The sequence below is a fragment of the Megalobrama amblycephala genome, linkage group LG10 (genome assembly GCF_018812025.1).
Source record: "Megalobrama amblycephala isolate DHTTF-2021 linkage group LG10, ASM1881202v1, whole genome shotgun sequence".
Lineage (NCBI taxonomy): Eukaryota > Metazoa > Chordata > Actinopteri > Cypriniformes > Xenocyprididae > Megalobrama > Megalobrama amblycephala.
Window position 1 is genome coordinate 33,333,647 of NC_063053.1, and position 26,808 is coordinate 33,360,454.

The window sequence follows — 26,808 nt, forward strand, 5'->3', positions numbered from 1 at the left end:
CCCCTTCAGCCGTTACTTATTCACAATACAGCACTAGCCTTGAGTACCTTATTGCTTTTATAAAACGGTTACCACACAATACAAATACAAAAGCCAAAAATATGTATCAATGCAACTTTCATGAAGTAAACTTTCACTAAAAGGCTTCCTTCCGCCGGAAAAAAATAGTCCCTGACCGTGAACAGCAACAGAAGTTACATTATTACACCATTAGATGGCGGCAAAGACTGTCTTTATGAGTGTGTCAGTCAGTAGCGAAGACTTTTACATTGAAAAGACTGAATTGTTGTGAACACAGAACAAGACGCAACTGACAAATGCTTTGACTAGCGCTGTCAGTCACGGGAAAACCGCTTAACTGTTAAAAGGACAAGATAATACATCGGACATTTAAACAGATTTTTTATTACGAACATAGGACTGACCTGAAGGAAAATGCTAAATCTGAATGCAGGAAATAAACTCGGTCACTCGATCTCTTTCTCACAATACTCTTCTACATAATACAGTAAGTTTCAATGAACAATATCAATTGAGAACAAACAGTTTACGTTGCTAAGAGTGGTTGCTAAGGGTGTTGTGTAATGATACACAGTGTTGTGTAGTGATACACAGAACCGTTGGGTGAAGCGGACATAGCCGTCTTTTATCATGAATAAAACACAGCTATTGACCAATCAGAATCAAGGACAGGAACTAACTGTTTTATAAAAACCAAATATAGCTAACATACCAGAGTTCTTGTGTTTAAAAAAAATTGCCAGGGTTCTATGGAATTGAACAGCAAACCATGCAGCTTTAAGTTTGCATGTCCTTTGAATTTATCAAATAGTTCAAGAGGTCAGTCTCTGACTGCTGGTCGAAGGTCTGTGCACCATGGGCGTAGGTTTGGTCTCAGCTTTGGTGGGGACACCCCCATTACATAAACAGAATGTAGGAAACGAAAAATGTCTCAGATCCACCGTTTATGTTGACTGCAAGATTCTAAGTTAAGGTACAGGCTAATTGACATTAAGTTACTTGCTAACATAGCATTCTATCATCCTGGGTAACACATACTATCACCAGTTAATACTATTTTCCACAGTAGAATCTGCATTTGAAAGCCTGGTCAGTCACTACTGCTAGTTTATTTGTGTGGCTAGCTAGTTATTTTGCCTACTTACACTCTGACTCTGCTTTATGAAAAAGCTTTTTATGTCCCCTTTCTTCTTCTTGGGTGGCATCTACAAAGTACAAAATGGGGCAAAAAAAAACGGAATATTAAAATGTTTTTACTCTGGCCTTTGTATGTGGCAGAGAGACAGCCCTGGTAACTTACCATCGGCGTCGTCAACATGCGCGCGCGCACCCGCTTGCTGCTAGTGCAAGCACAAAAGCAGTCCCGGCCCGCGCGTGTAGCCTGTCAGATACCCCGCCGCCAATCAAATTACGGCGTTTCTTGTACTGTAGTCGTCCTGGCCGTTAGAATCGGTCCAAATAGCAGTTCAAAGGAGCTTGCTAAATATTGGTGGGGACAAATTTGTCATCTCAAAATATTGATAGGGACTAGTACCTAGCGTCCCCCCCTAAACCTACGCCCATGCTGTGCACAATGCGAATTTGCAGGTCAGAGGTCCTCAAATTTGATCATTGGTACGGAGCAGAAGATAAACTTTTGTTTTTGATCTTCCATCATGTGTGGAAGTGATTGGCGCATGATTACTAGTACAACTGTGACTGTAAAAATGTGCAGATGGAATGCAAGAACATGTCCTGTGTGAAGAGTAGAAGGATTAAATTATTTACGAAACAAAATTTGAGTGGAGTCTGTTTGTTAAGAGATTTGAGATCATTATTTGTGGAGAAGAATTAGAAGAACTAGATTTGCATTTCCTGAAGGAAACAGCAGTGCTTGCAAAGAAAAATTAAAGTTTCACATAAGTGATAGATAGAACACCCGAGGCAAAGTGTTTTGGATGAATTAATTGCTTAAAATTTAAATTGATATAAATTTTGAATAAAGCATTTTAATAATTTCTTAAACAAAGTACTCATTACTCAACAGCCCATTTCAAGTTCAAGTTGCAGGAACAAGACATGTCTAAGGTGAGGACAGTAGAACTGGTAACCACAGCAACACGGAAACATTTGTCAGCACCTGATGAATGCACCACACCCAGGGTTCATATTTACATGATTAGACTCTTAGTCGCATGGACTCCACACCTCCTCTCATGCATGGCAGAACATACCTCTGACAGATGCACACACACATAGTAACTGGACAAGATAAGCAGAAATCTGAACCAGCATTACTCGTTCTGTTGGAACTATCACACACACCTGATGAACAGTTTGTAATCCGAGTCTATTTCTTTCATTCATGCACACACGCAGATGACAGATAGCCACAGCAACAACATCGTCTCCACTTCTATGACATCAGTACCTGTAGAGATACTGATGTATTTCTAGGGTTTTCTGGGTGGTTTGATTTTTTTTTTCTTTTTCAGAATCGTAAATTAGAGATATAAACACAGTGATGAACAGATTTGCGAGATACAAACTCGCAGTTGCGAGAAAGTCACAATTGTCAGGTAAAACATTAAAATTGATTTATTCCATAGCAGGAAAAAAAAACACAAACAAGAAACAGAATTGTGACGTAAAGTCAAAATTGTGAGACACAAACTTGCAATTATGAGTTTATAATTTGCAATTGCAAAATGTAAAACTCTCAGTTATGAGAGAAATTTTTGAATTGTGAGATATAAATTTGTAATTGTGTGAAAAAAAGTGAAATAAAAAGTCACAATTACTGTAGCTTTTTATTTTGTGGTAGAAACAAGCTTCCATAGTTAACATCTACTTTTTTCCATTGTGGATGAAATGAGTGGCTTGGCAAACTACATTTTCAAAGTAACCTCCTCAAACACTGATATACTTTATTTACATTCAGAAATTAGACACGATACTGTCATTGTTGCCTTGCATTTTCCTGTGGTAAAATAAACTTGGAAAGGGATAAATAAACAAAAAAACAAAAGAGATAAGGACACATATGCCGCCAATATGGCTAGTTCGGTCATGCTGTAGGCGTATGATCTCAATAGGTCTATTGTAATAAAGCTAGATTTGCGTGCATGATATTATCAGGGCTACTACTCGTGTCCATTGTGGCTTCAGAATGGCATCTCTGATCTTTTATTACCCCCGCCCCCCACCTCCAAACTCTGAGGAAATAGATTGATCAAAACTTTATTCCACGTAAATGCAGCATATATACTGAGGGGGAAAAAAATCAATAATACGTTTAACAACAACCCAATTACTTTTTTTCTTGCCAGAGAAAACATGCCCTGCACAGCCCAAGATTATACAAGGCTTTATATTTATGTACACTTTTTGGCAGTGAACAATAAAACATATTTTATTCTGGCTCAAACTAGCCATTTAGAAGCCCTCGATGATAAGGCGAGAGATTCTGACAATCTGACAGCAGAGAAATTGGATATGCTATGCAGAGCACTCAACAGATCAATGACATTTCTGATAGACTGAAATTGAATTGAATTGAAATATTGCTGTAAGTTACTCTATTTTACACATCATGAATGACTGTACTACTGGCAAATCCACACTTAAAAACCAATTATGGCCACCATGGAGATGTGTATGGAGATTTATAGAGATACAACAGTGCGCAGAGGAGTGGGCTTAAATATGAGTCATGTCTCCGGTCTGGCTCTACTCTCAAAATTAATGTGAGAACAGTCAGTGGACTGTGGTTATTTTTGAACAGCAGTGAGACTTATGCATGATTAGACTACACATTAGTCTTGCCAGACTTTTGACTGTCGGCATAAAGTCTGGTCCACTTTGTGTCAAAACATATTTGAATATCTTCCAAAGAAATACAGTATTTTTCAGTAGTAGACTGTTGCTAATGTTAACCACAAGTGCAACTTAGTGCAACTAAAGACAGCTTAAAAAAAGATGGTTGGCTATATATTTGCTTAAAGGATTAGTTCACTTTCAAATGAAAATGAGCCCAAGCTTTACTCACCCTCAGGCCATCCTAGGTGTATATGACTTTCTTCCTTCTGATGAACATAATCGGAGATACATTAAAGGTGCAGTGTGTAAAATGTGGGAGGATCTATTGACATAAATGCAATATAATACACATAACTATGTTTTCAGAGGTGCATAAAGACCGTTATGTTTTTATTACCTTAGAATGAGCCATTTCTATCTCATACACCGTGGGTCCCCCCTACATGTCAAGTTGCCATTTTGCGCCAGCAGTTTCTACTGTAACCCTAAACTGCTTTACAGATTGCATATCGTCGCTTGTTCATTGGTGTTTTTAGAGGTTTGCATTATCACTACATTGAATACATACGCACAAAGTAGTAGCAGTAATCGTCGTCTGGTTTATTAGAAGCAGAGACCATTCTAATAAAGGCCTTCTGAAGCAAAGCGATGCATGTGTGTAAAAACAAATATCCATATTTAACTAGTTATGAAGTAAAATATATAGCTTCCACCAAGCCGCCTTCCGTATTGAACTTACGGAAAAAACGGAACTGGCGTCGTGTCAGTTAAGCTTTTTCCGTAAGCTGAATATGGAAGGCGTAGGATGTAGCGTAAGGTTTTTTAACTATGAGAGTTTTACATTTTCTTCGTAAGTTGAATACAGAAGGCTGTCTGGCAGAAGCTAGATATTTTACATCATAACTAGTTAAATATGGATATTTTTTACACAAATGCTTCGCTTCGCAAGGCCTTTATTAACCCCCCGTTAATAAAAGTTAGTACACGTTTATGATGGATGGATGTGGATGGAGGCACTTTCTTCAGCTCATACTCATTGATATCGCTCACTGACAATATAAAGATCGGACGCGTCAGGACATTTATTAATATATCTCCGATTGTGTTCAACAGAAATAAGAAAGTCACCTAGGATGGCTTGAAGGTGAGTAAAGCTTGGGGTAAATTTTTCACTTTTAAGTGACATGAATGTACGATACGATGATGCTCTTGAACTGAAACAATAGATCCCTATAGAGGTATTCACACTGTGCACAATCAATCATGGCATGACAAAGCAAATTTTTTTTTTTTACCAGTGTGTCGTTTTTTTCTCCATCACCACGCAATGAAACAGGCTGTCCAATTAGTTTTGAGCTTTAGATCAGCCCAGAGCTGCTGCTGTTGCACAAAAGGGTAAGAGTGGTGGCACTGTTTTGAAAACCTGCGTAAACACAGAAGAAAAGTATTCCGGAAGAATATTCTGTTGAGTTCTTGTTATCACTGGTATCTGAGAACAGATATATTCGTAAATGTTTACTTCATATTTCTTTATACAATATAAAATTTCTATTAATTTTCCACTGAATTAGGAGATCTGAAGAGCTTGAAACAGCATACATCCATCATAAACGTGTTCCACGCGGCTCCGGAAAGGCCACCTGAAGCAAAGTGATGCGTTTGTGTAAGAAAAAATCCATATTCAACAAATTATGAAGCCTTTATTAACCCCCTGGAGCCTTGTGGAGTACATTTATGAATGGATGTACTTTCTTCAGCTTCATACTTGCTGGTCCTATTCACTGCCATTATAAAGAATGGATGCGTCAGGATATATTAATAGAACTCTGATTGTGTTCATCAGAAAGAAGAGAGTCATATACACCTAGGATGGCTTGAGGGTGAGTAAAGCTTGGGGTAATTTTCATTTGAAAGTGAAATAATCCTTTAATTGGGGGGGGGGTGAAGAGTCACATGCTTCAGCACTAATAGACATAGACAAAAATGTTGATTTCATAGGGTCTTAATTATCAGTATGTGACAAGCATTATAAGATTAATGGACCTCACGCAACTGGATGTTGCATGCTAACAGTGGCTAATTATTTAGCGTGTTATGGCAACAAGTATAACCTGGTGACAAGCTTCACACAGACTAAATTATAAAACTACATTTAACTTCAAAAGATGCAGTCTCCAAAATAGAATAGTTTGCATAGATGGATCCTCTATGCACCCAAGCCTGCTCAGATCCTGTTTCACGGTTGGTTTATCCAGAGAGAAAATTTGCCAAAGACTATTTTGCAGAGGGAGTGTGAGTGTGTATGTGTGTGTGTGTGTGTGTGTGTGTGTGTGTGTGTGTGTGTGTGTGTGTGTGATAACACTAGGAGACAAATTGTATATATCGAGAAGCAGGGGGGAAATGGCAAAAGGGAGGAAGAGAAAGAGGAGGGTTGAAGAAAGATAAATTAGAAGAACTGAGCAAGTTCAAACATGTAGGGAGAAAAACTTTCAAAAATGTGGCCTATTTCTGGTCCCCAGCCCTTGTGTTCTGTGCTTTGGGCATACACTTTTGATATTGAGCCATCTTCAGCTGCAGTGAGGCTGCCAGACAATTTGAAGAGGAAATTAAATCAGTCAACTGAATCAACCATCCATCCCCACACCAAGTGAACAAAGAAATTTAAGTGTTTATGACCAGGCCCTGCTGGAAAGGTCAAGTCAAACTGTTCTAAAGTAGTCAAGCTGGTCAACTAATCAAAGCTGTATTTTAGATCATGCTATCTAGCTCCATTGACTTTGGTGGTCTACCAGCTTTACCCAGCCTGACTTTGGCTCCTCTGACTGCTTGTCCAGCTGATCAACCTCTTATGTACCCAGTGACAAACAGCTTTAAGCAGTTAAAAGCCATGTAGCTACCTAGAAGCTGGTTTAGCTGGATTTTCCAGCAGGGCGATGGACCTTTTATGACAACACAACAAAGACAAAACATGGTTTTACAAACAGGTTAGTCTATAGGTGACAATACATTTCACAGTTGTAATACATTTCTGAAATTAATACCAGGAAATTTTATGTATGTGTTTGAAAGTATAAATATGTGTGTGTGTGTACAGGTTTGGCTATACTCGTGAGGGACAAATGTCCTCACTTATATAGTGAAACATTATGACAACCGACTAGTGAACATTTCACTGGTCCTCACTAGTTAAAAAGGCTTAAATTTGGCCAAAACATGTTTTTATTTAAATCTAGTGATTTGCATATGTTTCTGTGAGAGTTGTGTTTAGGGGTAGGGGTTAGGAGATGATAGAAAATAATATTAAAGGTGCAGTATGTAGGATTTCTGTCCTCTAGAGGTCGCTAGAGGCCTATTCAAAACAAAGGCGTAGCTTGATGACGCCAAGTTTGAGCGCGGAATCTTGGGACATGGTCTTTATCTCAACGGACGGTGGAAAAGAATTGGGATAGGACTCGGGAAGAAATCATGCTCATGGTTGTGATTATTAACGTTACTGTAGTATAAAGCAGAGCAGGACCGAGTGCTGTGGGAGCTGAACGAGACCGCTGGAGCGATTGCGCAACACACGCCTCACAAGCAGGACTCACAGTCGCCGGCGCCGCTTCTGCTTTTCCGAACGGAGTATGAGGTAACGCAGCTCTGTTAATCACATTAGATACATTTGAGTGTGTTGAAAATGATGTTATAACATTACCCTGTGCGTTCGCTTGGCGGCTGCTATGAGACACTGCAGTAAGATAGATGGATTTTAGAATATCATATTAAATGCTGGATGGCTTGTGTTGATAAATGGCATGCAATTAATTTTAAAACGTATTGTATGATGTGAAAATGCTGTGTTACTGTTACTAAAAATAAAGCTGCATCTGATTATGCTTTGTTAGCTACTTCACAAAATAGTGTTTTTCTCTGAGGCATGGTAAAGCATGGTACTCAAAAAAAATCAAGAAAATTAGATTTAAACAATAAGACTAAACGTGTTGAGCTATATAAAAATAATTAGTTTTCTGTCTATAAATATATCAAAACAGTTGTTCCCTTGTCTATTAAAACGTGTAAAGCGTCTTTGGTGTTTCCATGGTTTCAACAAAATAAAACCGGAAACCAAGGCAGACCGAGGGTTAACGCAGGTATGACGCAATTGACAGGCGACTCCTCACACGTCCTGGAGCCTTGGTTAAAATTGCTATTTTCTCATGATTTACAAAAAGTTGGAAACATTTGGGATATTGTAAGTACTCAAGTGAACAAAATATATAACACTGGCCTAGTGGTTTTTGGATATTATACTGCAAAAATCTTACATATTGCACCTTTAACCTGATATAAAATAAATGGAAGTCTATGCAATGTCCTCACTAATAGTAAACAAATATGTGTTTGTGGTCCATATTCCCTACATTGTGGGGGAAAATTGTCTCCACAGGGATAGTAAAACCTGATATTTTTGACATTGTGGTGGACAAAAATAGACAAAAGAGTTCATAAATCATACTCAATTATGTTTTTTTTCCTTTTTTTTTCTTTTTCTTTGGTTTGTTTGTTTTTTGCAAAATGTACTGTACGGGTTAGGGGATAGAATGTAAAGTGTGTACAGTATAAAATCATTCTGTATAAAACCTCAACAGTTTGGTATTTTTGGTAGACTTATTTTAGGTATTTTGCACGGTATGATTACCATATCACATTTACACACGTTGGCACCACGAAGAATACGATTACACAAATACTTTGCTATCTATTATCTTTTAACCACACCTTTTTTTAAAGTGTTGATTCATTAATTTATCTACTCCCAAAAACTCTTATTATATACTTACACAAAAGCGCAAAAGCTTTTTGACCTCGCCCATGAAAACCTGTGTTTACAAACAGAAGGGAGATCCAGCAAAAGAGCCGAGAGAAGGAGGAGACTCTTCTGACGTTCATGTGGGGTTTGTGTTCGGCCTCCGTAGACGCGGAACTTCAGCGGAGAAAGTGAACGCGACTTACGTTAAAGGAGAATCGGAGGGGAATCTGAAGCTTTCACTGAAAACATCTTCCTTACAGGACTTTAACTGAGATCGCCTGAAGTGTCAGAGTGAGTATATGATCAGACCCGATCACTTTAACACCACTGACAGAGACAGCCACAGGGGCTAGCGAACATAGCCAGAGTCAGTCTTCAGTAGGTGGGCTGTCTGTACGTGACTGATCGTGTCTGCATGACCATAGTTGAAAGGTCCATAATTACAAATAGTCATGCAGTCGCTAGACGTCTTCCAGTATATCACTGTACATCAATGAAAAGAAAGCAGTTAAAGGTGCACTCACTGTGCAGCTCATGCTAATGCTCCAGCTGCGTAGCGTCTCAGCCCATCCACATCCACATGCTCAAGCTCAACGTTTAAACTCTGACTCGGTATTTTAAAGCTGTTATAATGTGTCCATGTTGATCAGAGACTAATATTAGGACCCAGTTTATGCTGTTGTTGTTGTGAAGCAGTGTCATCGTTGTTTGGCTGGTTTTGTTTTCTACACTAAAGGAATTATTGACGGTCTTGTTGACAAGCATGTTTTGCTCAGACAGTGCTGACATTCCTGTTATTAATTATCCCCCGGTTTCACAGACAAGACTTAAGCTAGTCCCAGACTAAAATGCATGTTTGAGCTGTTTTAACTGAAAGAAACTTGTATTGACATATCTTAAATGTCAGTGCCATTGTTTTGTCTCAAGATGCACACCAGTAATGTTTTTTTTTTCTTTTTTCTTTTTTTTTTTTTTGCGCCCTAAGGCATCTAAACCCTGTCTGTGAAACCAGACCTATATGTAATATCTAGTGGTAATACCATGTTTTACTTTGACTTTTTCTTTTTTGTGTGTGTTTACAGTTACACATGTTGTGTTTGTGTTTACGTTGTATTTTACAGGTTCTCTCCACTAACTTTTGTGAAGGAAAACTCTTTCCCACAAGTTAAAGATTTTAGGGGCAAAATATATGATAAAGAACATTAGTTATTTTCTGTGGTGAACTTAATAAAACAATGTTAATGTTTTTTTAAATTTTATTTTACTAGACAGGGGGCAAGGTCGAAAAGTGTAGCCTGTTGTAATGTATCTCAAACCTGACCTTGTTACAGATAGCTTGGTTTCACTGACAGGGCTTAGATTAAGCCATGATTAGGCCTTAGTTCAAACAGGACATTTAAGTAGCTTTTATAAACATGCCTTTGAAAGAAAAACACTACCGATGTGCATTTTGAGACAAAACAATGGCGCTGACATTTAAGATAAGTCTGTGCAAGTTGCTTTAAAGCTGCAGTCCGTGATTTTTCCTCTTTGTCGCCATCTCTGTTTGAAACCTGCAATTGCAGTCATATGCGGAACAGTTATCTGTATGTGCGTTGTGCCTCGGCACAGCTCGTCAGCGCGGATGAATCTAATGCTTGCTGTCAGTCACCGCACCGGTCGATACTGTACTTCAGAATCACAGATTCTACGTCTTGAAAGTATGACCAATATAAGAATTTTCACTGGAAAATATCATCTGAACAAGTAAGTAACATTTCTGCCACTTTTGTTCTGACCAAGTGAGGAAAAAAGCATTAGGCCTACAATAAATTGTGCTGCCAATGATTATTAAATCTAATGATTGCTTAGCTCGGATCACGCCAAACCGTGCAAATTATTATTACTGTTATATTGTTCTCAAATTGTTAATGTTAACAACATCAGCATTGTGTGACCATGTGTATTTAGTGTCTATTAGCGTTACCTGTAGATTACAATTTCTGATTCACCTTTTGACAACAGACCTGTCAGTAAAGCCCTGATTACCGCGAAATCGGCATCAATCGGCATTTTTGGTTAATGATTTTTTTTCCCCCAAATGAGCCACAGCATAAAATAATATATTTTAAAAAAAAAAACTTTTTTTTTTAATAACGTTTCAATAGTAACTTTTTATTAGGTCCACAGATATCCACAAACAAATATGCAACAAATAATAAATAAGTTGAAATATGGAATTGTGCAGGGCTTTCACTGTAAGGAGCATAAATCTTCTTCAGAGTTCTGTGTGTGTACGAGAGTAAGTGAAGAATGCTGTAAGTAAAAGAACATGCACTTTAGCCGCTACAGCTTGAAATATATAATATATAATAATATATATTATTATATTATACATTGTTTGGAGTACAGCATTGAGCAAGGGCAATTTTTTTTATCCCATTAATCAAAAAAATTATCAACAGATTAATTGATTATCAAAATATTTGTTAGTTGCAGCCCTACATGGGGAGCTTGTGCAGGGCCCGATTCAAAAGTTGCAGGTCTAAAATTGGTTGACACCACCTTCTTTGATATGATAAAGTAAAGGCTGTATAAATCCTTCTTCATCTTGGCTGGAGGGACAGCCTCTATTGCATTCTTCGCCAATAGGACTGCAATTTCCGCATGCAGGACGGGCATTTTTGCTTGCCACAGTGGTAAAGAGAATGCTGCTGGACCTGGGTGGGCGCCTGGTGAACTGAATCACGTTGCTGAGTCTGACTGTCCAGATGAACCAGCGTGGCGTGTTGGGAAGTGCTAATCAGGCCTCCAAAGTCCGCAAGAGTGGCACTAGAGGAACAGTTGTTTTTGACCTATCTGCGGTAGGGAGGGCGAAGTGGAGCTTTGGCCGCCATGTTGGGAAGCCACACTGGTACTGCTGCCACTTGGGCAAGCAGCAGAGCTAAAAGAAAATAAAACCAAAGATTCTACACCCGGTCCTCCACTGTCCGAAGGAGTGGTGCATTCACCACCGCCTGGGAAAGAGCAGATCCTTTCACCTCTGGGTCACTCAGTGTCAGGAATAGAAGCCTTCTTGGGGTCCTTGGCACTCACCTGATGTGCGGGCTGCATCACCTTCCTGTGGGCTGATGTGGCAGCCTCAGACGGACGCCTTTAGGAACGAGCAGATGATGACCTCGGTGGCCTGTAAGTGGTGGTGGAGTCACGCTGAGGAAGGATTTCTTTATCTCTGCCGAGAACTGCTGGGCAAAGTGTCAATGAAGAGGCCACCTTGTGAGATAGGCGGCGTCAAGAAAGCGGACTTTGTTAAACTCCCTAATCTCAGCAGGGTTAAGCCAGAGATGGCTCTCCAGGATCACCATGGTAGACATCGTCTGGCTGAGAGCCTGTGCTGTGACCTTCGCCGCTCAGAGAACGAAGTCGATCACAGAGCACAGTTCCTGCCTTAATCCCGGCTCAGAACTATCCTCATGCAGCTCTTTTAGAGCTTTGACTTGATGGACCTTCAGGATGGCCATGGCATGCCCTGCGGAGTCAGCCTGTCCAGCAGCACAGTAAGCCTTTGCCATTAGAGAGAAGTGCATAAATGCACCGCAACCGCACGCTCCACCTGTAGAACTTCCGTATTTCCCCTGGCCATTCCACCATCGAGGGTAATGAGGGGGGAAGTTCTCGTGAAGCGGGGCTGAGCAGTGAAAAGTGCCCTTCTGGACTATGTCAGGGATTCATGCACTTCCAGGAAGAAAGGCACTGGGGCTGAGTGCGACTGTGAGTCAAGTTCTGAGCCAAGATACCAAATCATCCTGGACAAGCATGGCTGCCAACTCTGCATCAGACTCAGACTGAGCTTCCCACACCCGAGGTTGCGGAGTCCCGAGCGTAAGGCATAAGCCCACCCTCCTATACTGCTATCGTCCTCATTGGGACCCCACACCGTCAAAGTCATCCGGGAACTCCACCGGGCACAATGTGCAAGACGAGGAAAGGAAGGCCCGTGGGGATTGACCCAGCGGAACCTCTCCTGTTGCCCTTGTATCCCCCTCGTATCGCCCTCAGCGCTAACCGCCATGCATAGCAGAAGGACCGGGACGAGCAAATAAGGTGATGCTCTTACCAGAAAAGAGAGTCGTGGTTACAGTGTTGCCATGGTCATGTTCTCGCAATGAGGACCTGAGCCATCCACAAACGCTGTTTCAGCGTGGGTGATGAGATCCAAACACTTGAGATAGCGATCGTGACTGTCCGGGGCTGAAAGATATTGACCACATCTAGAAACACAGGCAGAAAGGCATCTTTAAAAAGACGCTCTCAATCTGTGTCTGCTCTTTTAGAGGAAAGCTGCTCTCTTATGTTGCTGAAGCACCCAGGGGAACTCTTTCTGCACTTATCAATGCACTTCTTGGAGACAGACCGCTGAAATACGGCTTAACACTAGCAACTAGCTTCTTCCAGAGGTGAATGAAATGAGCTTGTGTACAGATGACACTCGCTCAGCTCTGAAGAACAAATATGAATGAGTGATGCACGCCATCTCCCTTTGATGTCCGGGGAAGTGGCATGCAAAATCCACTCTCCAATTCTCATTGGCCTTTTCTCAAAGTATCAGAAGTGTTTGGGGCTCCCCTAGTGTAAGTCATCGACAGAACGTCAAAGTGACTGACAGATAGGGAACAATGTTGTTCCTCACTCAAGTTTGTCCTCAGCTGCCTGTGAAGTTGGCCCTGATGTCTCCTGTTGGCGCAATGCCTGGCAGAACCTTATCTGAGAGGCGTGTGGCTGTTAGATCACTGGTGCATAGAGAGAAGCTGATTCCCGATTGCCACTAGATATGTGAAACCCAGAATGCTGCAGTCTGTTTTCTGTTGAAGATGGCAGAGAAGCAAGGTTAAAGAGTTCTCTTTGAATAGAAAAGTTTGGGAATCTCAAAGTCTCAAGCCCATGGAGGAATTATGATTAAGTAATTTACAGAGTGTTTCATGTCAGCGGGTTTGTGTGCATCCAAACACCCCTGTAACTTTATTTCTTATATGGAACACAAAAAGAGATATTTTGTAGAATGTTCAGGCTGCTCTTTAAAATATTGAGATCAAATAATTGGCCTTATTTATTGGCCAAATTTTCTTTTGTGAAACATGAAACAAAAAGGTATTTTGAAAAATGTCTTGGCATTATTTCAGTACAGAGAAAGTCAGTGAGGTACAATGTTGTTTGGTCTCCACTGATTTTCAAAATATCTTTTGTGATTCACAGAAGAAAGAAAATGATATGGGTTTGGGACAACATAAGGGTGAGGAAATGATGACAGAATTTTCATTTTTCAATCCCTTGTGAAAAAGAAAAGTGTTTTTACCTGTAGTGTCTCGCCATAATTAAACTAATTGCATTGATATTTTTTTTTAAATATAATACATTTTAATTCAGTTGTCAATAACATACAATTAAGTGAAAACATTACATGTAGTAAGGGTGAGCCAGTAAACTTGACAACCGCACCACTGCGGTAGCTGCGTAGCACCGGCGGGGATGCACCAAAACACTTTTTTTTTTATTTGTATGTGAATTCTATTTTACGTGAATATTATAACACGAGTGAAGCACAAAACTTTGTTTACAATCATTTGGATTCATGCCGAATAAGAGGTACGTGAGCCTATTTAACACTTTGCGCTTATTAGACTTGGTAAGGCACATTAAGTTTATTTGTATATTTCACACATGCCGGTGATTTTAGTTTCACTTTCTCTGACAGCCTTTTAAATATTATTTACATCTGTAATAAGTCCTCTTTGTAAAAGTATGCTTTTAAATTGTTCTTTTTCAAAAGGGATTGTTCAGCCAAAAATGAACCTCGCTGTTGGCGTGTCATTATCGCGGTATTACAATATTGCTGTTATCGTGACAGCCCTAGCAGTAAGCAATTTCTGAGAAACACTTAATATTTAAAAACAATCCAAACAAACACACTTCATTGCTCTGCCTCCAAAATGCACAAATATGCAATGCAAAAGTGGACGTTTCTTTATCATAACTGAAGCAAAGCAAAATAATGCTTCAGTGACACAATTTAAAATATAAATTGTTGGATTTACTTAAAAAAGCAACATCAAGTGGTTCCATGCAACAATATTGAGTATTTTGCACAAATAACAATTTAGTTGAATGAACAATTCAAGAAATTCATGTAAAGCTGACAAAATTTCTTTGAGTAAATACAAATCATTTTAATTTATCACTGTTACATAATATATATATATGTGCAAATATCATAATGTTATAAAAGTTTATTACATAAGGTGAATGCATTTATTGACTCAATTTACCTTATTAAATTAGCTATTTGCTCTAGAAAATGCACTCAAAAATAAATAAATAAAATAACTCATTGAACAAACTTTAACAAACCGAAACCCTATAAACATGCTCACAGCCTAAACACAGATGCCACTCTTCTGTATAACGGTAACCACAAAAAACATTACAGAAACTCCTCTAAATGTCCAACATAACTGAACATTTAACGCTAACATAAACAAACAACATCTTTCCCTTTACTGAAAAACACATAAAATAACAATTTAATCCCTAAATTTACTCTCCTAATGCAGTTATTATAAAGCATGCTGGGAACTGTGGATCCACTGCCCAGTTAGTTGTCAACATTAATTTGTGTGTTTCACTCAGCAGTGTTTTACAATTGAGTAAAACTAACAACAGTAAAAGTTCACTGTCAGTCCAAATACAATTATTTGGATTAAAATCTGATCTAAATTTTTTGCCTGTCTACATTGTGTATTGCAACTGTTCAGATCCGATATGCGTGTCCCATGCTGCTCTTTTGTTTCCGGAATATCTGCATTGGTTTCTATGGCAATGACATTGTGTTGGTAGGTATACACCAAAACAACAACCGCCACCACCGTGCTGGACTACTGCGTCTTATGATGCAGTGGCAGAAACTTAGGAGGCTGGTATTTATTCCATGCTGTCGTCTCTGCCGTTTTCAAAACATGTCTCCATTTATTTTGTCATTTTCTGCTTGTCTGGCACTTTTCAACTACCCAACCTTTTTTCTAGGGCTGGGTAAAAAATATCGATTTCTCGATTTTAATCGATTCTCTTTTTTAGGAACCGATAAAGATTCTTAAATCCCAAGAATCAATTAGTCTAGTCTGTTTTCAGTTGATGAATAAGCAGAATATGTAGCCCCTCCCATCCAATACATCGCAATAATCTTTGTGCTTTGTTACTTTTGATATGAAGCAAAGTCTCAGATTTCAAATGTCGTCCATGTTATTATCAGATTCGAAAAATAATACAGTTTTGGCGCTGTTTAATGTGACGTGATAGATCGCTTTAGCGCCTCATTTAAAGAGAAGCGGCAACACGGACTGCATGTGAATATCCTCTCCTCTGCTTTAATACCAGTTACAGCACAAAATAAACATGAATAAACATCTGAAGGTATGTTAAAATATACAGTACAACTTACCGAAATCCATATCATGTCTTGTGTAATCGCTCAATCAGTGTTTCAACCTCGGAAAGACGTCAATAAAACAGCTTGTAAACAATGTCACGTAACGTCACATTCACCTCAGAAAAACACATTCAGTGACCATAAACTCATTAGTCAGCTAGAAAAGTGAACTCTAGAAAGCAGCATTCTGATAAATATAGCTATACACCATTACATATTCATTATAATTTTTAATGTTCTTCAATATTTAATGCATGTTTGAATAAATCAGTTGCGATTTAAATGTTTATATTTAGTGTTTGTATATAAATAAGTTAATTTCAATATTATAGTAAAGTAGTACCAACTGACTCCCATGTGTAGTTTACAGCATTAGTTATTTTTTTACTCTAGAAAATTTGCCATGTACTGTAACTGAAATACTACATCCAAAATAATTGATATCGAATCAAAATCGTAATCGAAACAAATCAAAAGCATGTGAATAGTAATCGAATCGAATCGAATCGTGAAAATTGTGTCAATACCCAGCCCTACTTGTTTCTGCAGCGACTTTCAGCATATTTTCTAAAACAACATCTGAAGTTTTACTTTTTACGTAGCGTGAGAAAGTCATATAAACCACGTGAAATCTGATCAGAGCAGTCAGACTGAAACTGATTTCCAGATATGCAATTTGAATAGGATTTTAAACCACATATGAATGTATCTCAAATCGGATTTGTAAAAATCACATTTCATAAGATTGTTTGCTGTTCACACTTGATACATTTGCACATATACTCACCGGCTACTTTATTAGGCACACCTGTTCAACTGCTCGTTAACACAAATATTTAATCATCCAATCACATGGCAGGAACTCAATGCATTTAGGCATGTAGACATGGTCAAGACGATCTGTTGAAGTTCAAATTGAGCATTAGAATGGGGAATAAAGGGGATTTCAGTGACTTTGAACGTTGCATGGTTGTTGGTGCCAGATGGGCTGGTCTAAGTATTTCAGAAACTGCTGATACACTGGGATTTTCATGCACAGCCATCTCATGAGGATGGTCCGATAAAATGAAATATCCAGTGAGCAGCAGCTCTGTAGGCGAAAATGCCTGGTTGATGCCAGAGGTCAAAGGAGAATGGCCAGACTGGTTCGAGCTGATAGAAAGGCAACAGTAACTCAAATAATGACCCGTTACAACCGAGGTCTGCAGAAGAGCGTCTCTGAACGCCTAACATGTCAAACCTTGAAGCAGATGGGCTACAGCATCACCACACTGGGTGCTACTCCTGTAAGCTAAGAACATGAAACTGAGACTACAATTCACACGGGCTATCCAAAATTGGATGATAGAAGATTGGAAAAATGTTGCCTTGTCTGAAGAGTCTCGATTTCTGCTGCAATGTTCAGATTGTAGGGTCAGAATTTGTCATAAACGACATGAAAGCATGGATCCATCCTGCCTTGTATCAACGGTTCTGGCTGGCCATTGTGGTGTGGGGTATATTTTCTTGGCACACCAGTGCTTCCCACAGGTTAGAAATATACTTGCGGTGGTAGCCGTGTGAAAAATCCTCCTATTACCCACGGCACAAAAATGGTCTACTACATGTGACAAACAACAAATTGTGTGATTTTTAACAGTATTTTTATTTATTGAAATTAATTTTAATTACATAGCATACTATTACATTTAATTACATACTAATATTATGCATTATTATGCATTGTAAATTATGCAAAATGACAGCATTTAAATGGTTCTCCTTTTCCTATGTTCTCCTTGCAATGTCATATAGTGTCTCTCTCAGTGAATGGGACACAGATTTTACTAGTAAAATTTATATAATGAATAATATATGTGTCAAATAATGTTCTTAGTCTTTTCTTCCTGTGGGGGAGACTACAACAATTTACTATGAATTAAATGGAAATACAATTTATTGTGTAACCAAAATACCAATAATGCAAAAAGAAAAAGTAAAAACTTAGCGTGTGACTTTTAATTATAAACAAGCCTGAAATACAGCGGGACTCTTATTTTGAAATGTCTGTAATGTCTGTTGCAGGCTGATCCTTCAGATTCTTACAACCGTCTAAAACATTTTAAAGGCCATAAAGTAGACATTGTAATAATTCATCAACTTGAGTTCATTAGCAATCGCTTGGCATAATTCTGCGCTTTTCATTGATTGAGTCTGAAGCACTGTTGCGCGAGCCTGTGGAAGTGTAGAACGCGCAACAGTGCCCCCTTGTGCCTTTGCAAAATGCAGCGCCTGTGGGAATGTTAGCGGGAGTAAACAGTTCTGATGCACACATAACGAGCAGGCACGAAACGACTAGTTAATTGACTAGTTAATTGATAATTTCATTATCTTGGGTGGATATAAAAGTATAAGAGGATAAAAATAATAAAAGCAAAAACATGTCTGCAAATATACTTGGGCGGCCGTTAATATACCTGTGCGTCCCGCCCAAGTAAATCTATGTGTGGGAAGCACTGCACACTTTGGGCCCCTTAGTACCAATTGAACATCATTTAAACGCCCCAGCACAGCTGAGTATTGTTGCTGACCATGTCCATCCTTTTATGACCACAGTGTGCCCAGCTTCTGATGGTTACTTCCAGCAGGATAACGCACCATGTCACAAAGCTCAGCATGATAGCTTGAACATGACAATGAGTTCTCTATACGCAAATATCCTCCACAATCACCAGATCTCAGTCCGATAGAGCACTTTTGGTATGTGGTGGAACGGGAGATTCGCATCATGGATGTGCAGCCAACAAATCTGCAGCAACTGTGTGATGCTATCATGTCAATATGGACCAAAATCTCTGAAGAATCTTTCCAGCACCTTGTTGAATCTGACATGAAGAATTGAAGCAGTTCTGAAGGCAAAAGTGGGTCCAACTCTGTAATTGTAAGGTGTACCTAATAAAGTGGCCATTGAGTGTAGCTAAATACCACAAAGTTTGATCATTTTACAATTAAATACTCCAAAATACAACCTAACTTAGCTAGTTTGAAGTTGTTTCAGAAAGACTGTAATGAAGCCGACTCAGAATCAAAGTTTCTGTTTCACAGAACGTCACTTGTGGTTAATTCAGCTTTCTGAAAAGAATGCTTATGTTCTGTTGTTAGCTAATCTTATATATTTTAAAGTGTAAAGGCTTTAAAATAGAGTGTAAAATAGAGCCTCTGCATATAACTTTCTCTGATGCGTGGATACACTTGAAACCTTATGAACTGCCATTAAGCATTTGCATAATCTGTCATTTTTATTGCCTTAAAAACTGCTGCTATTTGACTGACTTGTATTATCACACTCACCACTCAATTGAATCTCCACCAACTGTGAAGGTTAATGTTAATGAAAGCATTGGTAATCTATAAACGAGGAACTTGGCATGGCATCTCATATATTATCAGACACAATTTGCCAGTTTTTCCTTCATCAGAAGCCTTCATTGTGTTGCAAATGAAACCCATGTTATATTTAACCATGATGTACTTGCTAGTTAGGTACAAGGTTAGAGACATTCTCATTCTAAAAAGAGCATTTGATTGAACAAAAGTATTTGTTAGTCCAACTTGAGTCATCAATATTTTTGGACAGTTTTTGTCTAGAAAGAGAAGGCTTATCAATTATAAATGCTTCAGGGTCAATGAAGTATAAAATAGTTTTAATTATTATTATTTTTTTTTACATTGTACAACCTTGTCATGTTATAAAAAAAATTATATTTATATTTCAAGAGACTTATTGACCTTGACATACATAAATTTCACATGTCTGCAGGGGTCCTCTCTCTGATATAATTTTCTCTTTAACTCCCTGAGGTCTGAAAACGTGCCGGCGCATTTTGCAGGTTTTTTTTCACATCGCAGCAAAACAGACTTAAAATACTCTGTCATTTTTTTGTCATAGAGACATAAGTAATATATCAATTGAAACTATAGAATATCTTTTTATTTGTATACACCCAGAGTAAAAACAAAATGTTGTGCTTTTTGTAAAATAAAGAAAACTAAAATGATGCATGATCTGTCCTCTCCCTCTGAACAAAGTCTAATCTGATAGTTCTCAGAAAATAAACTATAACTTAGTGAATACTAATCACAAAAAAATTACACTTATGTCTAAAGACACGTTGAAATGTCAGGTTTTAAATCGTGCAAGTCATATTGAAAACAAAAATTCTGTGTTTATGTAATCTGTATGAAAAGAGACGTCAGAAGTCTGTGATTCAGCTCATTATCTGCTAATGCGGCCACGCCCACGGAGCCAGTGCCATTCAGAGGCAAATTATGAGTCAATACAGGCATTCATCGTCTCAATCGTGTATTTATTGTCTTGAAAAGTGTTTATCTGTATGTAAAAGCCATGGTTAACGACCTTTGGAAGACATGCCGTTAGTTCCTTATATGTCCTCTTCTTCTGTAGAATAATTTGTGGACTAAATGTGTACAGAGAGCACCCTCCGGCTACAAGTATGAATTGAAAACACCATTCCTGAAATGTCCTCTTCTTCTTTAGAATAATTTGTGGACTGAAGGTGTACAGAGCGCCCTCCGGCTGCAAGTATCACCTGAAAACACCAGCGCTCATAGTTATGACAATGAATATAGAATAAATATAACTCCTCTGTATAGAAAATTGACATAAACATATGAGAATCCATCAATATTTCTCCAAATGTGCATGCTTTTAAACTAAAAGCCTATATTCTCAGACTCTTTGCATCACAGAAATACATTATATTTTAAAGAATATAATAGAATAAGCATACCATTATTTAAAATTTATCTGAGACATGATTACAAAGGTTTTTTTCACAGCCTACCTGACTGAAAGGCCTCATTAATATGCAAGTCATTTCAGGTCATTATTATGCAATTTGTTTGTCTTCTCAGGTGTAAATGAGCCATTATTAATGATGATTCACGCATCCACGCATACTGTGTTTTTTGACAAAAAGTGTCTTGCAAAAACTAAATCAATATATTGTTTTATATGAACAAGTAGGCATTATAATTTTTACATAATTTTGAAGCAAAAACTCCAATACCCAGAAGTCTTGTAAACACAGATTTAATATATATTTTTGGCCTTATTTCAGTGACTTAATTTTTTTGTTTTTTCAATAACCACGCATAAACGTTATTCCTTCAAAAACACAAACATGTGCATACATGTTCCTCACATATTATGGTAGCCTAGTTTGTGCTGAATACAGTGTAATGACACCTTTGTCATTAATATGTTTATGAACAACTGACAAAAGCACAAATGTCAGGGCATGTCAAAACTTCTCCAGCCCCCAAATCAGCCTCAGACTCCAGAGGGTTAATGTTTTTTTTTTCTCCTAGTTTATTTATGTTGGTTGCAATTTAAAAAAACACACAAAAAAAATGAATTGACACTAAAACAGTTTTGTTTCATTTTTTTTTTCCCAATAGAAGATTATGCCATTATGGTTTTCCTTTTAAGAATTGTATTATTTTAATGAGGATATTTTTCTTAAATATGATTTCATATATTTATCACCCTGGCATTTTACTTTATTTTATTCCACCTTAATTTTGTATTATTAATGCAAAAATGAACATACTCATCATAAGAGGCATTAAAGTCATTATGAATTGCATTAATAAATCAATTGATTCAGATTTTTAAAAAAAGAGAAATCACATCATTGAACAATTAAAAGTAAATTTTTTGACTTTTAGTAGTACAGGATGATTTCAAGGCTAATAGGCGTGAACTAAAATCAACAAAACTCCAATTCTGTTTTATATATATTATAAAATTTTATCAAATCGCACTGTTGTTTAATTGCTGTCCGAATGGTTTATCTACACAAGCTTCGAATCCCATTGGAAGTAATGTTTTATTGAAAAGCTCCTTGTAATTACAATTAAATTGTGCAAATATTACATTAATATCATAGTAATGGGCATAACCAAACCTTTGCAATATGAAGTCTCACATAAAGTGTTCTTCAAAAAGGCTTGAACCAGTTGCTTTCACTCTGATAGAACCCACTAGGGTTTTTACTGTGCTAATGCAGTATCCGCTCCGTTTTGCGCGGGCCCAATGTCCTCGGCCCCAGAGACCAGTACCATCAGTGTGCAATGTCACGCACAAGTGCTCACTCCAATTAGCATGTAGCGCTCCCACTCTCATTATGTTCTGCTGAATCAGGACCTCAATCAGACTACAGTCAATATTGGAAAACGGACAGGTGGCTTTTCTAGCCTCTACGGGGCTTTTGCCTTCCTACGAACGAGGCAGAGAACATAGAGAGAGTTTACCAGTCCCTCTCTGCCTACAGTTTGATGTCAAAAGATGTGAATGACATAAGTAACTTTTCAAGGGAAAAATGACCAGATGCTGGATTGTTTATGTGGGGGAGTCAGACAAAATTGGCATAGAAGATTGAAAATCACAAGTCTCAAGAGCTATTCTGCAGCTTCAATCAAAAGTTGTTATATGTACACTGTTTGACTTCAGTGTGTTTCTCCCATAACATGAGCAATTCACCCAAAAATGAAAATGAGTCATCATTTACTCAGACACATGTTGTGAAATTTGTTTTGAAAGGTGGAATTTTGAAAAATAATGTTCTTCTTTCCATAAAATAAGAGTGAATGGAGATGGATGATGCTCTGTTTGAAAAACACATACAAAGCACTGAAGTATCCTAAATGATCCATACATCTTGTATGCTGTTCTCCGAGTTTTCTGATGCTATTTAGTAGCGTTGTGTGGCGAAAATACCAAAATATAAACCGTTCTGTAGCCCTTGAATCAAATGCGGTGCCTTTAGACACATTGTAGGTTTGACACACAAGAACTAATGGTGTCCTCATATTGTTTGGCCTAGTATTGCATACACAACTCTCTGAAGAGCTTCCAGAAGAGCTTGAATAACATTAGATTCATAAGACCATCACTAGCCTAAATAGCATCATACCATATTAAGCTAATGGTTACAGTAGGTGCTGTGATGTGATTTGATAAATGCTGAAAATTGTCTGGTCAGATGTAGAGAAGCTCCCTACTGTTCCTCCTGTGTCTGTTTAAATAAATGCATATCCCCTGTTTAAAAACTCTGATATAACAATGTTAACAGGGGTGTAAATTACTTAAGTAATTGGTTGTACTTTTGTTACCGTACTTAAAGGGTTAGTTCACCCAAAAATGAAGTTTCTGTCATTAATTACTCACCCTCATGTTGTTCCAAACCCATAAGACCTTCATTTATCTTCGAAACGAAAATTAAGATATTTTTGATGAAATCCGAGAGGTTTTTTATCTCCCATAGAAAGCAACAAAATCACCACATTCAAGTAGTAAAAACATTAAGAGAGTCAACGTGACTACAGTGGTTCAACCTTAATTTTATGAAGCGACGAGAATACTTGTGTGCAAAAACGAAACAAAAATAACTCTATTCAAAAATTTTCTCCTACGCAGTTAACACAGTGAACGTAGTTCAGCACTTCCGTGTTTATGTCAGAACGCCGGCTCAGTATTGACTGACACTATTCACGTTAGCACTACGGCATCTCCGTGTGATGCTGACACATTAGCCGGCCGATAATGAGTCGGCGTTCTGACGTAGAACATGAAAGCTCTGCACTGCGTTCACTGTGTTTTGTTTTTGCGCACAAAAATATTATCGTTGCTTCATAATATTAAGCTTGAACCTCTGTAGTAAAATATACTATGTCTTTATTTCTTTGGACCTTGAATGTTGGAGATCTCTCAGATTTCATCAAAAATATCTTGTGTTTCGAAGATGAACGAAGGTCTTGTGGGTTTGGAAAGACATGAAGGTGAGTAATTAATGACAGAAATTTCATTTTTGGGTGAACTAACCCTTTAAGTGTTATTAACAGTTAAGATAAAGGGTTTAAAAACAGTACTGTAAATCTTGTAATTGAGTTTTGTCCTGACACACACACATATATATATATATTTAAAAAAAAAAAAAAAAAAAAACAGTTTCCCTCCGTGCGAGGAAGATCCGTTTAGATCGCTCTGATGGATAGATCCGGTTAGATCCGCTTTGATGAGCAACAAAGTTGAACAGAGTTAACCCTGGATGGAGATCTGAAAAGGGTTAGTCCAGGAAGATTTGTCTGTAAGGGTACTGTTTAAATGCACAGCTACCTGACAAATATATATATTTTTACAGTTATCCCTCCGGCATGAGGAAGATCCATTTAGAAAACAAAGTTCAGTTAGCCCTGGTAGTTCCAGGAAGATTTGTCTTTAAGAGTACTGTTTAAACGCACAACTACCTGACAAATATTCTGACTGAAACTCCCATCCAAATGACATTTTATTAAAATGTCCACTTAATCTTTAATATTTGGCCACTTTATGATAGAAATGCTACACCCACTGTAATTTATTGAACAAGAACATGTGGACATCAAAACATGCAAACTCAGAGTGAGGGTTTAAACTTTTACATTTATTCATTTTGCAGAACTTTTATTTTGAAACGGCAAAGAACAACAATTCTCATCTTTAAAAATTCACCTGTGTTGGCGTAGGTTTATAAATGATTCATGTTATAAATCTGCCACACATTGCATTCCCAGATGAATGTTATAAGCAACCTAAACTGACAGCATATGGAGAGATAGTTTGTTAACTGAGTTGCTGAGACATGCGTGTCCATGCATGTAAAAGATAATAGTGCAACACTTCACAATGACACATAATGTCAGAGTTTATATGCTTTCCCCCAAATGCATGTTGTTGGAAACCCAAACAAACAGCAAGGTTTTTTCGCAGAGACAGCTTTTCTCCTTGACAAGAAATATCGCCACGTTTTAATATCATGAGATCTTGTCACACCCCTACTTTTTTACTTCCAAATACTTAAAGGGTTAGTTCACCCAAAAATGAAAATTATGTCATTAATGACTCACCCTCATGTCGTTCCAAACCCGTAAGACCTCCGTTCATCTTCGGAACACAGTTTAAGATATTTTAGATTTAGTTCGAGAGCTTTCTGTCCTTCCATTGAAAGTGTAGGTACGGTGCACTGTCCATGTCCAGAAAGGTAATAAAAACATCATCAAAGTAGTCCATGAATAGACTTTATTAGACTTTATTCAGCATATAATAGATATAATAGACTTTATAATAGATATAATAGATTCCATAATAGACTTTATTCAGCATTGTCTTCTCTTCCGGGTCTGTTGTCAATCTGCGTTCACGACTCCGCAGTGACGCTGCTGACGTAAGATGCTGCTGACGTGTTATCTGGTGCGCCCGAGCTTCGTTTACAGTCTGAGGGAGACACGCTGTTAACAAAACAACCTTCGCAAACATGTCTAAGGATTTCGACACAGAGGAAGACTTGCATTTTTTGTGCTCAGCCATATTTATTTGAACTCGAATACACAGACGAAGAACTAAGAGCGATGGAAGAAGCTCCTACACAGCAGCAACCGCTGTCACAAGCACGAGTCGTGAACGCGGATTGACAACAGACCCGGAAGAGAAGACAATGCTGAATAAAGTTGTAGTTTTTGTTATTTTTGGACCAAAATGTATTTTAGATGCTTCAAAAACTTCTAACTAACCCACTGATGTCACATGGACTACTTTGATGATGTTTTTATTACCTTTCTGGACATGGACAGTCTACCGTACATACACTTTCAGTGGAGGGACAGAAAGCTCTCGGACTAAATCTAAAATATCTTAAACTGTGTTCCGAAGATGAACGGAGGTCTTACGGGTTTGGAACGACATGAGGGTGAGTCATTAATGACATAATTTTCATTTTTGGGTGAACTAACCCTTTAAGTACAATAAGTGTGATGTGGATGCTTTTTTCATTCACTTAAATTTTTCAACACACTCTCATAGCCATTCATAACTACTTTACATTTTGGTGAATTGGTAGAAAATTTGTATGAATGTATACAATCTCATTCATATGTTTTCGTACAAGTTTTCTGCTTAAACCGAGGGTGAAGTTTAGGGGTGGACCTTCATGCTTAGTTTTTTTCTTCTTCTAAAAAGTGTTGTAATGTTATGTAAATGTTTCCCAAATTTACTCAACTAACTTAACTCAATTATAAATCAGTTTCTCAATATGGTCCATCTTTCTTCTGAATGAAAAAAAAAAGAAAAAAAAAGCAGTTTATGTCACAGCCATGAACCGTGATTTGCTACTTGCTAGTTTGTGGCAGGTGCTATCAGGACATTTGCATTCCAGAGAACATTTGATTGGACAACTATTTGCATACGCCTCTGCAAACAAGATAAGTCATAAATATTTTTGCACCATTTGCCCAGACGACAAAAACTGTACATTTTAAATACTTACATCTCCGAAAAGTTTATTTTGTAAACTTTTAGGAGTGTTCTAGCTTAAAGATGACCTCAAAAATAAAAGACATGGACTAAAACCCACTAAATCCCCATTTTATTTCATGGCTTTCTTAAGTCTATTGTTAAAAATGTGGCTTGTTCCTGCACTGCTGGATAATTAGTTTTTTGGGAGTGCAGGCTCAGGGTTGTGGGTGATGTGCTAGTGCAGGGATTCAGGCTAATCCATGCAGTGTTCTGGAAAGATCCAGAACCCCCATTTACAGTTTTAATTTCAGACAGAGTCACATTATATCATACCATTTGAAATCGGCCCAAATCTCCTGATGAAAGAGAGGCGGTATCGGCCTGTTCGACTTTGAATTAATTTCATTT

The 26,808-nt window shown here is 38.0% G+C and overlaps 1 protein-coding gene across 10 annotated transcripts in view; it reads left to right on the forward strand.

Moving 5' to 3' along the window:
* Positions 1 to 8,743: 8,743 nt before the first annotated feature.
* Positions 8,744 to 26,808, forward strand: part of micu1 (mitochondrial calcium uptake 1) — a 110,538-nt gene continuing 92,473 nt past the window's right edge. For 5 of the 10 annotated variants that reach the window (XM_048205817.1, XM_048205819.1, XM_048205820.1 and 2 more), the window contains exon 1: positions 8,744 to 8,899. The gene's annotated coding sequence lies outside the window, so the exon portion shown is untranslated. The remainder of the gene's footprint in view (positions 8,900 to 26,808) is intronic. The other 5 variants (XM_048205825.1, XM_048205818.1, XM_048205821.1 and 2 more) reach the window with 1 other exon arrangement.